Below are 15,160 nucleotides of genomic sequence, written 5' to 3'. Positions count from 1 at the left end.
TGAAATACTTTAAGCATTTTCTGCACATTTATTCACCAAAGCTCAATATACGGTGTTCTCTATATGCTGTATAAATATGTAGATAGCTTCCTAGGTACCATTTCTTAGGAAGATACAGTATTGTTTTAACATTTACTTAATACTGCTTAATGTATGTACTGTTATAGGAGAACACTACACAAATATGTAGAAATCTTGGAAGTAATATTTTACTAACGTAATGGGCATTTAAGTTCTTAGCATGTATGAGAATGGATTTTTTATATACCGCGCACTAAATTAATTTTTATTATAAATTATTTTTATTTTAAAAATAGGAATATATTTTGATCATATTATTTCTACTACACTACTCTTCCTAGATGTTCCAAACCAACCTTTTTTAATGTTCTCTGTTTCAAAAAAAAGCAAACAAAAAAGTCAAAATAAACAAAAAAACCAGTAAGACAAAAACTAATAAACCAATTCAAAATGAAAAGCAAACTAAAAGAAATACAGCTTGTCCTGGACTGTGCTTGAACTCCCCAGGATCACTCTATATGAGAACACTGAGTTTACTGTTGCCAGGAGGTATCAATAGTAAATAGTAAATAGTAATCAGTAAATCCATCAGTACTTCTCCATAGCATACAAATGGACTTTGGGAGCCCATTCCATATAGAGGGATACTCTCTCAGCCTAGACACAGTGGGGAGGGCCTATGTCCAATTCCAAAGGATATGACAGACTCTGAAGATCCCCCATGGAAGGTCTCACCATTGTTGGGGAACAGAAAATGCATGGGATAGGGAGTTAGTCGGGGGCCAGGGAAGAGGGGAGGGAGAGGGAACTGGGATTGATATGTAAAAACGAGCTTGTTTCTAATTTAAATAAAACAATGGAAAAATAGTAAATACTGTAAATACGTACTTGGCAAGGAGTAGTAAGTTATGTCTACTTCTCCCTGCTGGGAGTTTGAGACTAGATTATTGTTGTTGATTACAAAAACAACTAAACGAGAAAGAATCAGTAATAGAAAAGGTAAAGTGGGGGAAAACTAACCTGCAATAGTTTCTACACTGAACAAAATAGAAATGATGACACAACTTAAATTTATCCTAAGGCCCTCCTCCCTTAGTGACCCCTACCCCATAATGTCTCCCTTCTACCTTCTTGGCATCCACACATACTCCAATTTAAACATGAGAAACTAAAATTCAATGCATTATAGATATATGAGAGAGGCCACGTAGCGTTTGCCATTCTGGGTCTGTGTTATCGCACTCAGTCTAATTCTTCCTAGTACCATCCATTTAATTGCAAATCACATGACACTTTTCTTTGCAGCTGAACAAAATTCCATTGTGTATAGTCACCACATTTTCATTATCTCTTAATCAGTTGATGGACATCTTGGCAGATGCCATCTTCTTCCTATTCTAAATAGAGCAGCAATGAGCATGAATTTGCAAATACCTGTGTCTTAGAATATAAACCATTTGGTTAAATGTCTGGGTGTGTTAGTACGGAGGGGTGCTGAGCATAATCAGAATGCATTATATACATGTGTAAAAATTGCAAAGAAAAAGCTGAAAATAGTATTTAAAATTTCTGAACTTTTTCTGAGAGGTTTTATGATCCAAACCACACTAATGACAAAACATTATTTCATGAAGAACAATCTCCCCCAAACGAAATGATCCAACTATGTTCAGACTAGTCAGGACACATGTATCTCTCCTGTTGCTTTGCCATTGGTTATAAAAGTATATATACTGTGTGTGTTGTAATGCTGCTTGAATTTAGATACATTGTGACAGAATTCTTGACTCAGAAATTAAAACTTGCTTTGCACTGTTAGGGAATAAAGGAAAAGCCACTTGATGGTGATCTTGACTGCATTTCCATAAGAATTACAAAGAGAATGCTGTTATTAGTGAGTAGGGAGAATAAATAAGATTCTCCATGAACACATGAGTGTAAACTTAGTGCTATTTCATTAAACATGTAATCTAGCCAAGAATATCAGTCACTGATATGTGAAGAACTAAAAAGATACAAAATTTAAAGATACTATATATAGCAAAATGTGTGATTAGCAGACAAATGAATGGCAGAATTAAAATTAATGCCTGGTGGTGGTGGCACACACTTTAAATCCCAGCACTTGGTAGCCAGAGGTAGGCAGATCTCAATGAGTTCCAGGCAATGCTGCAAGGTCTACAAAGTTCAAGAACAGCCAGGACTGTTACACAGAGAAACCCTGGAACTAGAAGAAACCATCCTGAGCGATGTAACCCAGTCACAAAAAGGCAAACATGGTATGTACTCACTCATATATGGATTTTAGACATAAAGCAAAGGATTAGTAGCCTACAATCCACATTGCCAGAGAAGCTAGTAAACAAGGAGGACCCTAAGAGAGACATACATGGTCCCCTGGAGAAGGGAAAAGGAACAAGACATCCCAAGCAAATTGGGAGCATGAGGAGAGGGGAGAGGAGTTAGGAGAATGAGAAGGGTAGAAGAGGAGGGGAAAGGAGGACATGAGGGAGAAAGGTTGAGTAAGGGGAAGAATTGAGGAGAGCAAGAAAAGAGATACCATAATAGAGGGAGCCTTTATAGCTTTAAAGAGAAATCAGGCACTAGGGAATTGTCCAGAGTTCTACAAAGATGACCGCAACTAACCATCTAAGCCACAGAAGAGAGGCTACCTTAAATGCCCTCCCCTGGTAATGAGAATGATGAGTAACTTATATGCCATCCTAGAGCCTTCATCCAACAACTGATGGAAGTAGAAACAGACACCCACAGGAAAAAACTAAACTGAACTGAACTGGAATCTAGTTGCAGAGAGGGAAGAGTGATGAGCAAAGGGGTCAAGACCAGGCTGGTGAAACTCACAGAAACAGCTGACCTGAACAAGGGGAGCTCATGGTCCTCAGACTGATAGCTGAGAAACCAGCATGGGACTGATCCAGACCCCATGAACTTGGGTGTCAGTGAGGAGACCTCGGAAATCTATGGAGCCTGTTGTAGCACATCAGTACTTATCCCTGGCATAGTAATGGACTTTTGGAGCTCATTCCACATAGAGTGATACTCCCTCAGCCTAGACACATGGGGGCAGGTCTAGGCCTTATCCCAATGGATATGATAGACTGAAGATTTCCCATGGAAAGCCTTGCCCTCCCTGGGGAGCAGAAAGGGTATGGGATAGGGGTTTGGTGGGGGCAGGTGAGGAGGGGAGGGAGAGGGAACTGGGATTGGCATGTAAAACAATCTTGTTTATAATTTAAATTAAAAAATGGAGATAAAAATACCCAAGCATGTTGTTGGGTATAGGAGAAAGTTTTGGCTCCCAGCATGAACCTGCCAGCTCATAACCATTTGTAACTTTATTGTCACTGTGCCCAATGATTTTCAGGAACTTGTGGGCACCTGCATGTATGCTTTACACATACCCTCAGACATCACACACACACTCACATATGCACGTACATAAAGAAAGAGCTAGCTTAAAAAGTCAGAAGGGTGAGCAGTTATACTTTCTGGGACTGTACTTTTTGAAATACATAAATAGTTTTTGAGGATATATTTCTCCATGATTTCCCAAACTTATTCAATTTCTAGCATCTTTTGCTTGTAAATCAGTTTCCTGACATGCTGTTACTGTGAGCATATAATGGCCATTTTTCCAAAGAGCTCATCTCTAGTATAAAGAAAACATATAAGGTAATTTATACTCATTTAAATATACAACATCAAGTTATCACAGCGGGGTATTGGGAAAAGTTTTCAATTAGCAATAATTGTGCCTGGGATAAACCTCATTGGCTATGGTACTGCCACTGCACGGGAATCCAGTTTCAGAGAGGGAGGAGTGATGAGCTGGAAAACCAGCATAAGACTGTTCCAGACCCCTGAAGGAGGATGTCACTTTGGAGGTGTGGGATATCAATGGGTCCTCGGCAGTGGATCAGTATTTATCCCGAGGATACAAATGGACTTTGGGAGCCCACTCCACAAGAGGGGTACTCTCTCAGCCTAGACACAGGGGGCAGGATCTAGGTCCTGCTCCAAATGATGTGACCGACTTTGAAGATCCCTCATGGATGGCCTCACCCTCCCTGGGGACTAGAATGGTGTTTGGATGGGGGTGGGGGACAGGGGAGGAGGGGAGGGAGATGAAATGAGATTGACATGTAAAAAAAACTTGTTTCTAATTTTAAATTGGTCTAATTACAATTATAAAAATAAAATATAAAAATACAACATCCAAAAACAGCTGGCACAGAATCACTTAATTACTGCCTACTATAAGTACCAACTTTGTTACTATTTTCATCGTGCACAAGCATACACACACACACACACACACACACACACACACACACACTCATCTTAACACATAGATTAAAAATTGAGAAATTGTGATAAAAGATAATAACAATAAATCAGTCAGGTATGGAGAAGTGATGTGAGAACTGCTGGAATTTTAGAGTTCATGAGAGACGGTTCAGTGAGTAACTGAACATTGTGCTAAACTGCAAGACCTGAGTTTGATTCTTGGGACTCACTCCTGTGGCAGAAGGTGGGAATGACTGCAACAAATTTTCCTCTCTCCTCTGTGCATACTGTGGCATGTACATGATGGTGAACACACACACTGAATAATTAAGTTATCTTTAAAAAGTCAGGGGGAAGGTGGGGAACATGGAAAGATGGAAGGATGAGAGAATGGGGAGATGCATATGTAAACATGAGTAGTAATTAAAGAATTTAAATAAAAATATTTACAGGATAAAAAAGAGGCTCAAGTCCCTCCATTTACAAGCTTTTAGACAGGTTTCCTACTGACTGTTGGACTCTAACATGATTTCATCTTTATCTTGAAAATTACAGTCTTTGCTAACAAAAGTCTGAAGAATCTACTAAAGTTTCTAGCGCTTGTTTCGCTGCATTCACATACTATTCATTTTAAGTATTTAATGCACACCCAAATCAAGTAAAATATTGGAAATTTTTGAAGACTAAACTACACTGTTTTAAGATTTTCTCTGCACTCATCACACTTCTGAAACATCATGCACACACAGCAGATGGGTTCAATGTCAATGTGTGGTGCTGCAGACATGGAAGCCTGGCAGAAGGAATTTTAGAAGACTAGTCTGGGTTGCATAGCATATTTTAGGGTACATTGGGGTACATAATGAGACCTACCTCAACAAAATAGCTGTACTCCATATCTTTGCTTTTTAATAAAAGTACCAAGTGATTAAAATTTATTTCGTTATAGTTTTTATTATTTTAGACAAAATGATTCCATTGTACTTGTAATATTTTTCTTCATCAACCTTTATATATCAGCTTTTTAGCATGAATTATAATATGGATGTTTGAAATTTTGTATCTGAATACTTGTGATGCACTCATTTTCAACATACAATAAAGTCTTATTTCCATTTTTTCATTTTTGCTTAATATTTATTTACATAAATAAAATATTTTACATATATCATATATTATCTTAAAATTTATCATGCAATTAACAATTTTGTCTAATTATCCTATTTGCTACTTTACATATGTAAGCACCTACATAGTGTTATTTTAAGAATATAATACATTATTCTTTTTTTTTTTTTTTTTTGGTTTTTCTCTGGTAGCTTTGGAGCCTATCCTGGCACTCGCTCTGTAGACCAGGCTGGCCTCAAACTCACAGAGATCCGCCTGCCTCTGCCTCCCGAGTGCTGGGATTAAAGGCGTGCGCCACCAGTGCCTGGCATAATACATTATTCTTAACTATGATAACACTTCAGTTCATAGAACAATTGAATTTACATCTTCTAAAATCCTGAAATTTTGTATCCATAGAAATCTCTTGAAAGACCCTACAAGCTAAAGTATTACAAAATATTTTTCTGAAAGAACAGATAGATGCCTACATTAAAACACAGCTCACCTTCAGTAAACCACTATTGAAGACATTGACATATGTGTTTTACCTATCTGCATTTGTGAAGTGCTTCAAATTTACTCTTGGTCATTGTACAGTTCTAAGATATTTATTAGCTACATAAAGTTTTCAAAAGTAGACTAATACCTCAGTGAAATGTGAAGATAAATTTAAAACAGGATATTACAGAAAAATTGTAAAGCATATACAGTCTATGTGTATTTCTAGACAATTAAAATATAAACATGTATTAGAGCAGAAGTCTAAAATATAGGTTAGTTGCTAATTTAAAAATTTATAGTCTAAAAATTGTATGAACTTGGTGATCCAATCATACTAAAAGATAAAACCCAAACAGCCCTAAAACCTAAGTCTGGAAGAAGTTTATCCCATGCACTTGGCACGTCTATGTATTTGAAAACCAGCATTAAAGATATATACTCAAATGCAGTTCTTTTGAAAATGCATGTTTCCTTAGTTTTTTTTTTCTTTTAGTTTAGTTTTTGTTCAATTTCATTTTGCATTCCAACCACATTTCTGCCTCCCACACCTCCTCTCACTCCCCTGCCTCACCCCTAACTCCACACCCCATCCACTCCTCCCACAGTGTAAGGTCTCCCATGGGGGGTCGGCAAAGACTAGCCAACTAAAGTGAGGCAGGACCAAGCCCCTCACTTATTAAGGATGAATGTAGAATTCCACCCTAGGAAATGGGCCCCAACAAGTTAGCTAATTCACCAGCGATAGATACTGGACCTGCATCAGGAGCCCTCAGATAGATCCAGCTACACAATTGTCTCCCTCTGCACAGGGCCTTGTTCAGTCCTCTGGGAGCTCCATGGCTGCCAGTCTAGATTTTGTGAATTCCTTGAGTTTGATTCAGCTGTCTATCTGGATTTCCCTGCCATATTCTTGTCCTGCCTTGCTCCCTCTCTTCAACTGGATTCCCGGAGCTTCACCTGTTGGTTGGTTGTGGATCTTTGCATCTGGTTCCATTGGTTACTGGAAGAAGGCTCTATGATGACAGTGTATGCACCAGTCTGATTCACATGGGAAGGCCAGTCCAGGCTCCCTCTCCACTATAGCTAGGAGTCTCAGCCGGGGTCATCCTTGTGTATTCTTGGAGTTTCCCTAGCACCAGGCTTCTCCCTAGCCCCATAGTAGCTCTATTAAGATATGCCTTTCATTGCTCCTCCAGTATGACCTAATGTGACATATTAACTCTCTATAAGTTACTTACACACAAAACTTGTAAATTCATTAACAGACTGTTAAATAAAAGGCTGTATCACATTTGATTATTTATCAGTGAAGGTAGCATTTTGAAAGGAAGATGTATTCTGTTATAAGGACAAGACATAAGCTGTGACAACTAGTAACATACAAGAACATTTTTTCTTCAATTTTGCTGTCTTTACTGGCAGAGTCTAGAATGGAAAATGTAACAGTGATTCCATGACTTTGACAAGCTGTGAGTGGTTTTGCAAATATGGAATATAGCTTCCACATAAGCATATTCAGTAAAAAACCAAAATGTTTTTTTCTGTTTTGTTGCAGACACTGTCGTGCTCAAGGGCAATAATGTAAACACATCTCTGTGAACCTTATGCTCTGCATTTTGGGTCCAGAGGACATTTTCCAAATTTTCTCAAAACTGTGTTTAGACTTTACTGATATTTTGTTATTTTATTGTATGTATTTGCCATAAACTACCTCAAATCCTTTTTGGAACCAAACATGCTATTAATTAATTGCTTAATTCTATGCAGCTGCACTCTGCTAGTTCCTCTGCCAGATATGGGAAATACAAAGATAAACACAACACAATCCCATTTTGCAAGAGATTGAAAATTCAACCACTGTGGTTCCCATTTCCAGGGCACATTAGAATATAGCATCTCTTCCACATTATCATATTTGATATACACACATGGGAAAGTTTAAAAGTGCATTAGAAGTATGTTTACTCTTCCTGTCCATTGAACTGCAACAATTAGTTTTTTTCAGTCATGGATCCACCAAGAAGGCATAACTAATGTGTGACAACTCAAAGGGGGAAGAAAGGAGTTTCCTGGGAGAATAGGTAGAATTTTGCAGAAGCTGTCTTTCTCTATTGTGTTCCTGGATTTTAACTTTTCTTATGAAGCAAATTCCTCCATCATGATCTCCAGCTGACAGTTAGATATTTGTATAAACAATGAACTCATTAAAAAATCAAAAGTCTGGACCTCAAATAGAACAGAATGACTAGAAAACAGATAGTGAGCAGTGTGAATCTTGGGTGCATTAAGAGGCTCACAAGCATTTAGAATGTTGATTCCTTACACATAAAAATAGTATAAATATGTAGCTGGAAAACAATCTAGTAACTATTTGCTAAATAATAATTATATGGATTTTGTGTACATAATTGAGTAATTACTCATTCTATATTATCTTATGGTAAAAAGAGTGGTAATGATATTTACTTACGCCACTGCTGCCTGTGGTTGGCCATTTACATGAGAGTAACTTGAAAATCAGCTGCAATACAACACTATTTGCACTTCCCCAGTTTTGCATCTTTTCTTTCAAACCCACAAGTGAAAGAGGTGTACCTACTACTGTTCTGTGGAGACTAATATAACAGAAATCTGGAGAGGTGGCACCAGCGGCAGATTTTGTTGATCATATACTCAATTTCGGAGGGAGGGGGCCAGTGTAGACTGCAGAGATACAGACTTTGCGATAATCAGAATGAACATGCAGGAGTCTATGGAGGTGGGGGTCAGTAGCTGTAACGAGAAGCTAGCCTGACGTGGAGTTCCTGCATCAGAATGAAAATAATTATCCCACGTACTAGCACATCAATGAATGAGAATGCAAGAGAGTGTGGCTGATCTACACGCAAGGGAAGCCATCAGTGGTAGGCGTGTTTCTGTGGATGAGTTGCCAACCTGGTAAGAACTCACAAGCAGCCTTCTGCAATGTCACAGGCTCAAACAGCACAAGAAATTTGAAGAATTGCTTAGCATCCAGAAACCTACATTTTTAAAAGTTATTCTCTTATTGTAAATAATTATTAATATTTGGACTCAGAGGCTTAAAGCACATACTGAAAGAAGTGGATAGAGCCTGTTTTCCCCGCAAAATGGTTTAATACATAATTATGGGAATGGAATAGACTATAGGAACAATGGAGCAAACTAAATGTGGTACTGATACATCAAAAATCAGTAACAAACCCATTCATTACAGATTCCTGGTAATAGTCCAAATCAAGAACAGAAAAAGGAAAACTGACAGAATTTTTCAATGCTTGGGGTAATTTCATTTCATAACAAAACTGAAGGTTGAATGCATTGTTATCAATAGAAAGTTAATATGATAAATGCCATATAATTCTTTAAGGATTCTAATACCTCCATTAATCTGTGATTTTCAAATTTCAGGTAAATTAGATATCAGAAATATTGTAATTTTAATATGATAATTAATATAATTATAAGTAATATACTTGGTTAGTTTTCTGTTGCTCTAATGAATAGCAACCTGCAGAACAGTTTATGGGGACTTATGTCTCTACAATTCCATCTTGGTTGGGCTGCAAGTGGCAGTGTGATTGCAGGAACAGGAAATTGAGAGTTCACTTCTTCAACACAACAAGGAAACAGAGCAAAGGAAATGGAAGTATGACACAAACCATATGCTATCCAAGCCTCCCCCACCCCAGGCCAGTGACACACTTTTTCTAGGAAGGTTGTACCCGCTAAGCCTCACAAACAGTCCCACCACTAGGAACCAAAGTTTCAAATACCCAACCTATTTGGGGACATTCCTCATTCAAACTTCTACACATATATTTTGTACCTCACGGCAATCAATCTAAATGAAATGTTTTAGAAGATAAAACTTTTCTATGAGGATCAAATATGTACATAAATGCATATTAGAAGTTCAAAAGAATTACAAATAAGTGTCATACAAGTTATATGTATATAATTCTACATGTAATTTAACTGTTTTTTTAAAATAATAGTGTTGACAATTTTAAAATTAGAAAAATAGATGATTTTTCAGTAAAGGTTCCATGTTCAAAGAACAACGTTTGCTTCAAGTCCTATTCTATATACTCACATTTACTCTACACAATCTACATTGTGTTTGTTTTTTTTTTTACTTGTTGACTATAAGTTTATTATAAGGCCCGGCAGAGTAGGGAGACTAAGAAGAGGAAAGGAACAGGGATAATGGCTGACTGCCATGGCCGGTCGCCATAAAGAGAGCACATAGGTGAGAGAGTAGAGAGGAAACAGAGCGGAAGTAGAGAGACTACATTTTGTGTTCTTAATTCGATGATGTTCTACAATCAACTTAGCTTTAAAAGCACAGATTGTGCACTGATAAAATTCACCTATACATTGGGCTGTGGTGGTCGCCTTTAATCCCAGCACTCAGGAGGAGGAGGCAGGGAATCTCTGTGAGTACCAGACCAGTCTGGTCTACAAGAGCTAGGTTCCAGGTAAGCCTCCAAAGCCACAGAGAAACTCTGAATCAAAACAAAACAAAACAAAATAATTTATTTCGCCTATATGTTATGTATTATTAACTACACTATGATCCATGCTGAGAGCTTCCCTCCTCTTAAAATTTTTTTATGAAATTAATGATTCACTCTATATTTGTTTTATGAAAAATCCTAGGATATTTCTGGAGAAGGTAATATCCTTTCAAATTCTTATTTGCCTTCAGCTTTTATTAATTTAGTTCTACCTTACGAGTTTTAATTTTATTTCATATAAATAAATATACACACATAATCATCTTCAGGAGATGTATAAATAAAAACATTTAGTGACTCCTTAAATCAGAATATTCATGTATTTGTTTCCAACTATGCAGTTCATGGCTGGAGAGATTGTTCAGCTATTAAGAAATCTTACTCTGCATCCAGAGAATGCAAGGTCAGTTCTAAGTATCAACAGCCTGTAACTCCAACTCCAGGGATCAAATGAGTGATTCTGGTCTCCCCAATCACCTGAAGATATGTGGACAGTCATAGACATATATACACATATTCATGAATATATTTGTTTATTCTTTACAGAAATGTCACTAAGAAATTGTCATATATTAGCTGGAGATATTAAAATGAATTTTTTGACATAAAATCATGTGCACCATCCTTCCAATTCCAGAGGTCTGTCAATCTCATTGACCACCTTCTGCTGTCATTTAGCTACTAATGTTGTCTCTTATTAAGGAGATTCTCATCATGCAGCATACTAAGTAGTAGCTCACCTGAGAGGGCAGCATATCAGATTTTCTTTTTATGTTAATTAAAATAAACTAAAAAGAATGTTTCCTTCAACATACATCAGGACAGCAGTGTCAATGGCTTTTGATTGACACATTTGCAAATGCTTAAGTCCTAAAAGCTGAAGTATAATTTGTAAAAGCAAGATACTGAATTTGATTGATTTCCTTTGAGACATTCCACTGGGATTTGACATTTGATTTTGATTTTTCAAGACCACCTCTGAGACAAAATGTCATCAGCTATCTCCTAATGCTAGAGACATATTCTCTGTGACAGTAGTGACTATTTTATCAGGTAGGAAAGAAGAAATAGTATAAATAATGAATGTGTGAATAATGTACAGTACATTCTGTAAGAATATACCATTTATTCTCAGAGGGGGAAATATCTGTCACTGGAGCAACCATTGATTTAGTGTTGCAGATTATTATGCAATAAAATGATGTGTTCCTTCCAAAATATCTCAGCACATAAATGGATGTAGAGTGCATCTTTCAGACAAAGTTTTCATGTGTGATGGGTTAGAAAATTGTCTAAGTAGGTTTCTGTGGTCAGAATTGATAACTGGTATAAAAATGTTAATAGAAAATTATATACTCATTCATTTACATTTTGAAGGCATAATTACTTTAAGCAGAAGCAAAAAATTGCTAAGAAAGACAAAATCTGACTGATGGAAAACCTCAAATCTATTATTACTAATAGTGCTACAATGAATTATTCTATTTTAAAATTCATTCATAAAATGCTTAATACAATAATTACATTTTTGAAAATATTAAATAGGTTAGTTATTAATATTTACTTTAGATTTAAGAAAAATAAATAAATGATAAGGGTTGGAAAGATTATAGAAAATATATATCTTTTAATTAATATTTATATATTTGTTTACAATTTCAGAAGTGTTGAATATTTTGGAATTAATAAAAGTTTGAGAAAATCAAATTAATAAAAGAGTACTGAATATTAGTGTGAATTTCTGGGGAACTGAGTCACCCACTGAGCAAAGCTATTTTCAGTTGGGGAGAGGAAAGTTTATTATATGAGCAGACCATATTTTGATCACAATATAATAGTGTCTGAGTCATGTATATGGTTCAGCAGCCTTTTATTACAGGGGATGAAATAAGCAACCAAATAGGTAGTACATGTATCAAAGTCTACAAGTTGCCATAAATAACTTCAACAAGTATAAAGTTTGTTAAGGGAAATTATCCCACTTGCTCCTGGAGATAACAAAGTATAACAGAACAGTTCAACAGAACATTTTAAGTATGGGGCTTTTCCTTTGTTTCAGCATTTGTTTCAGCAGGCCTTTGGTGATTCATCTGTCATTGAGTCATTCCTTCTCTTATAAGTAACCCCTCATGTCATTGCGTCATTTCTCCTCCATACATAACCCCTCGTGCTGTGTTGAAGCATGTTGGACTTTGGTGCTGTCTTTATATTGGACTGTTTTTGGCTCCATTTCTATGGAAAGCACACGTTTCTTCACATCTCTCCAGGACTAGTGTCCACTGTGTGCACTCTGTGCACACAGGTGCAGTCCCATCTATTGAGGCATGGGTATACTCTCATGAGCCTTAATCTTGAGGGAAAATAGGTCTCTTTTGTAGCTTCCTTGAACTTGATTGGTTTGAACTTGCATATTTCTTACCAATATAGTCATACCCACTGAAAGGTCACAGTTTTTCTTTAATCTTCAAATATTTTATTTGTTGTATAGAAACACATTTTACATATTAACTAAGGAATAATATAATGACAATATCATTTTAAACAGAATTAAGAAATAAACACTTCATCTAACTGGGCCAATGGATCTAATTTCTGAGTCTACTAGTCATGTCTGAACTCTAATTATCATAGTGATGAATGGAGTAAAAAAAAAAAAAAAAAGAAAGAAAAAAAGTCCAGCATTCACAACAATGGCTTCAAACAGTAACACACATTGGATTCTTTTGGATGCCAGAATGGCTCCTGTTCCATACAAAGAAGGCTGAATTTACATATCTATGTGCAGGAGGTGAGTATTGAGTTTGTAGCAAGTGCCAGATGTATTGCAAATTCTAATTGGTCTTAATAATAAAAATCCAGAGTAAGATATCATGGTAAATACTGAAAGATCAGAGAAGTAAAGAAGCCAGCCACTAGAGAGACTTCGTACCTCTACCAAAACATCAGAGTGAAGGTGCTGAATTCTTTTCTCTATGAATTCTCAAACTGAATGGAAGAGAGATCCTGTCTCCACTTGCCTTACATTCCTGTCTCCACCTCCCTAGTCCTGGAATTTAAGGAATTTGCCACCCAAGGACTGTGATTAAAGGCATTAGGTCCCAAGTGCTGGGATTAAAGGTATGAGCCACCACTGCCTGGCCTCTTTTGTTAACTAGTGGCTACTTCTACCCTCTGATCTTCAGGCAAGCTTTGTTAGAGTGCAAACAAAATATTGCACATTAATTGATATTAAAAAACATATCTTAGTTCTTAAAATTATCTCTCCTTTTTATTTCATGTATCCTGTTTTTTTATATTTCTTGTGTTTCCTAGTACATATCAACTTAGTATCAGCTTTCTTATTATTTAAACTTGTAAGAGAACTTTCTGAAAATTCACTTTTATATCTGATATTGACTTTTGTATTTTCAAAAATGTGTTTAATTTACATAAATAAATGTAAATATATTTACTTTCCCAGTATGATTTTTTTAAAATCATGAATTGTGGGGTTGGAAAGATGGCTCAGTGGTTAGGACTACTTGTTGCTCTGGAAGAGAACCCATTGTTGAGGCCCAGCACCAAGAGGAAGGCTCACTACTACCGAAACTCCAATTACAGGAAACCAATGCTCTTCTTGACCTCTTAAGGCACCAGAGGTGAATGTGGAATGCATATACTTTCAGGCAAATCAATCAACACATAATTAAAATATATAAAAAAGCATTTTAAAATCATAAATTATTAACTGTCTAAGATTATTCTGTTCATTTATAGACATTATAATTTGAATTTGGCTACTTTGTATATCTTTCATAAGGCAGCGGTAGACACAGAATTTGTAGAATTTGGGAGCATGATCGGATCTTTGGCCTGTGAAGTAGTTGCTATAACTCATACCTCTGTGCCATTGTGAGGTTACACGGCACTAAATTTTGTGGTGGGAAGATATTAATTTACTTGTTGTTCTAATTCCCAAATCTAGAATTTTACCTAAAACTTAACTTCAAGAATAATCCAATACAAAAGCTATTTTGATAAGTGAATATTTTGATTAGGAGAATAGAAAATAAAATTTCAGATTTCTGTGCAGACTTTTACAATAGAATGTGAACATCACATAAAATGTCAAACACTGTGATGTTTGCACTGTAACAGGTATTCACAGAACCCTAAGTATTTTTACAGATTTCTATCAAACTAATTTGTAAGGGAAAGTACAACTTAAGTCTATATCCTGTATATTCTTCTTCTTTTTGTCCGCTTGTTATCTAAACCCTCTTATCTTAATTTTAAGTTAAAAGAAAGGATGAGTTTTTTTTTTATGGTAATGCCATACATGCTTTCTTCACATTCAGACCGATGACCCCTGGCTGATGCTTCCCCAGCTCTTCAACGGCTAGTCTCCTTCCTCCCTCAGTACTGTATTTGTGTTTTAGCTCACAGTATTTCATTGATCTATGCTTCTTAAGGATACTGTATCTTCCTTCCTACCTTAAGATCTCTTCTTCCTGATTGATGACTACATTATATGCCATCCTAGTGCCTTCATCCAGTAGCTTATGGAAGCACAAGCAGACATCCCCGAGGTAAACACTGAGCTGAACTCTGGAATCCAGTTACAGAGAGAGAGGAGTGATGAGCAAAGGTGTCAAGACCAGGCTTAAGAAACAGCTGACATGAACAAGGGGTTGCCCCTGACC

General features: G+C 36.5%; 1 pseudogene; it reads right to left on the bottom strand.

The window, feature by feature from the left end:
• Positions 1–3,663: 3,663 nt before the first annotated feature.
• On the bottom strand, positions 3,664–3,842 carry LOC113833285 (annotated as a pseudogene).
• Between the last annotated feature and the right edge of the window lie 11,318 nt (positions 3,843–15,160).

The sequence above is a fragment of the Cricetulus griseus genome (assembly GCF_003668045.3).
Source record: "Cricetulus griseus strain 17A/GY chromosome 1 unlocalized genomic scaffold, alternate assembly CriGri-PICRH-1.0 chr1_1, whole genome shotgun sequence".
In the NCBI taxonomy this organism is placed as follows: Eukaryota; Metazoa; Chordata; class Mammalia; order Rodentia; family Cricetidae; genus Cricetulus; species Cricetulus griseus.
This window is presented reverse-complemented; position numbering and strand designations above follow the sequence as displayed.